Consider the following 2,860-nt stretch of genomic DNA (forward strand, 5'->3'; position numbering starts at 1 on the left):
TTCTAACTACCGACAAGGTTTCCTTTTAGAATTGAGTCACATCAGATTTCGAAAATGTCGGACAAAATGAAACTTGGCCCTGGACTTGTCACTTCGAAAAACTGTAAAAACTGGTTTCGAAAACTCTACGCGAAAGGTTTTTCAGAGTTCTCGAAAAAGCCTTTATGGAAAGATTCAACAGCTTCTCGAGTCCTTTTTACGATCCCTTGTTACTTTTCCCTTTTTTCTTCCCTTTCGGAAACGATGGACGTGGCAAGTCTCCAAAATGAAAGCTCCCTTAAAATTTTTTTGCTGTTCCTATTTTTATTATTTTTTTTCTTATTATTATTATTTTCGCTCCCACTGTTCTCACATTTCCCGAGTTACACAGCACCATTACCCACATAGCTGTCTGAACAACGATTATTCCCATTTTTCCTTCTTCTTTTTTTATTCTGCATCCTTCCTCTCCTCCACTTCAGCAATTTCGTTACTGGAAGCTCACATGTGAAATATCACATACAAAAGTGCATTTTCATCCGAAATTGTCCAAATTTGTTCTGGTATATTCGCGAGCATAAAAGACAGCCTCTCTTATCTTTTATGTACGTTATCGTTCTTGTTCACTTCCACGTTTACCATATCCTTCTACCAGAGCCGTTCAATTTGTGAAGCTGGAAAGGGTGGCGAGACGTGCAGAAATATGTATTAAAAATAAATAAAAAAAAAATAGGTGCGTATATATATATATATACGTCATACATATACTGCAACTGCGCCAAGAATTGAGCTGATGCCTTTCTGCAAAACTTTGGATGCTAATTTTATTGCGGAAAAGGGTGATAAACTATTTTTTTTTTCGGAATTCGTTTTCCTAAGCACCCTCTGAAATATTATACATTTTTTTTTTCAGGGAACATATCTATCCGAATGGTGGCAAAAGCGGCATCGGGCAGCAGGGAATTTGAATACGAACGAAAGTATATAGCTATACTACATCATCCCCCTACGAGATGCGCTCTTAAAAGTATTTCTTTCGCAATTTTCTGTTCCGAAAATCACCAGAAATAAATTACCCACGTGTGATGGAGTGTTTTTCTATCTCGTTTTTGCCCCTGTGTGATTTGAATGGTTGAAAACTGAGTTTCAGTTTTATCGGGAAAAGTAGCTTGATTAAAATATTTCAGAGTTATATAAGTGAATTATTACAAGTAATTAAACCTTAAACTAGGCCCCATTCAATTTATGTGTAATTGACGAAATGAGCTTATGGAGATTTAATGTTACGTTCCTCTCTTAAATAAGACTGTATTTTTCTACGGAATGATGAAAACTGTTTTTTTTTCCCCTTCTGACATCAGTAGTAAAGCGTTTCTGTACATTTTTGTATCCCTTCGCATCTTAATGAGGTTTCACAGATTCACAGTTGTGAAGGTTAAAAATGAATGCAAAAAAATCTTTTCGTTATGGGTCATTTCCAATTGAAGATGGTCCAACTTTGTGGAGCATTTTCTTGTGCTTTTTGAACGATAACGGTAATAAAATCTTGGAAGAATCAGGGAAGTTATCGCATTTAGGATTTTTCAGAAAATAACACGCATGCGTATAATTCAAGTGCGTGAGGCCGGGATTGTGCTATACAAGTATAATAAAAGATATTTTACAGAACTTGAAAAAACAACCGATAAGCCTATAGGTTACATTTTTCAAGTTTTATAAAGGAACTTTTCAAAAATGTTTATAGTGTAGTACCTAATGCATAAGCGTTCGCTTTGTCGATTACTACGTAAATGGTTAACATAGTCTCGAACAATATTTTCAGACTAGATAAATGAACAATTTATTGCAGTGTCCTTCGAGCTTATTACACCTGCCGATCGGCAAAATAATTTTCTCTGAACCGGGAGAGATAATTTGCGGGATTGCTGTAATTCAATAGAATTGCTGTCTCGCATGGTAGAAATTCAAATAAATGTGGACAGTATTTCTTTGGGCAAATCTAATTTTCAATCAGACCAACATGCGCTCCTTCCTCGTTAGAAAATTGTACAGAAGTACACTGAATGGTAAAAAAAAAAAAAAAATAAGAAAATAAATAAAACACGCCGTACAGGGTACTACTACTACTACAGCCGATCATGCTCCTTGTAAACATTTCCTCTGAAGCATTTCTAACGAATTAATACATGAAGGAACTTTCTGTATCCGTGTATATGCATGTGATCCTGATTTATTCATGCTCCTAGAGTAATGCATTTCGTATTCTAGAACTGCTGCCTCTGTGTTTTGCATATTTTGACCTGAGACTATAACAGATGCCTGAATTTTCATTCCATGTAAGTATAGTTTCGAAAGTCTCTTTGTTGTCTGTAGAGAGACTTTTGCAAATATGCAGCTCTAGTTGAAAAATCACTATATATCGTTCTGCAAACATCAAAGCAAGTATTACTTACGATCTGAGTCGTTTCCGCTGAGCTGGACTGTGTCAGACAATAATATGACTCAACAAAATTAAGACAGCTGAATATCTCAGCATACTTAATGATCGTATTCGTCCAACAGTAGACATTTTCTGCTCTACGTGTGAGAATGACCAAGTTGAGCGATAGATTGAACTCAAACCTTGAAAACTGGCTGGACAAGCACTGTGCATCATCCAAAAAAGTTGCATTGGTCACCACTTTGTCCCAAATTGAGTCTATAGTCAAGCGTCTACACACATCTTACTAGAGAATGTCCAAGGAATCATTTGTTTTGATCGAATGTGGTGAAATAATGATTCGCACAAATCAGTCTATAACTAAGTGTTGCGAAGTTGCATGACCCCATAAAATAAATCCACAATGTATAATGTATGTGTGCTGAAAGGATTCCAACAAAG

This window comes from Pholcus phalangioides, unplaced genomic scaffold, assembly GCF_987345545.1.
Source record: "Pholcus phalangioides strain wild (caught in Gottingen) unplaced genomic scaffold, Ppha-v1.0 ptg000015l_1, whole genome shotgun sequence".
In the NCBI taxonomy this organism is placed as follows: Eukaryota; Metazoa; Arthropoda; class Arachnida; order Araneae; family Pholcidae; genus Pholcus; species Pholcus phalangioides.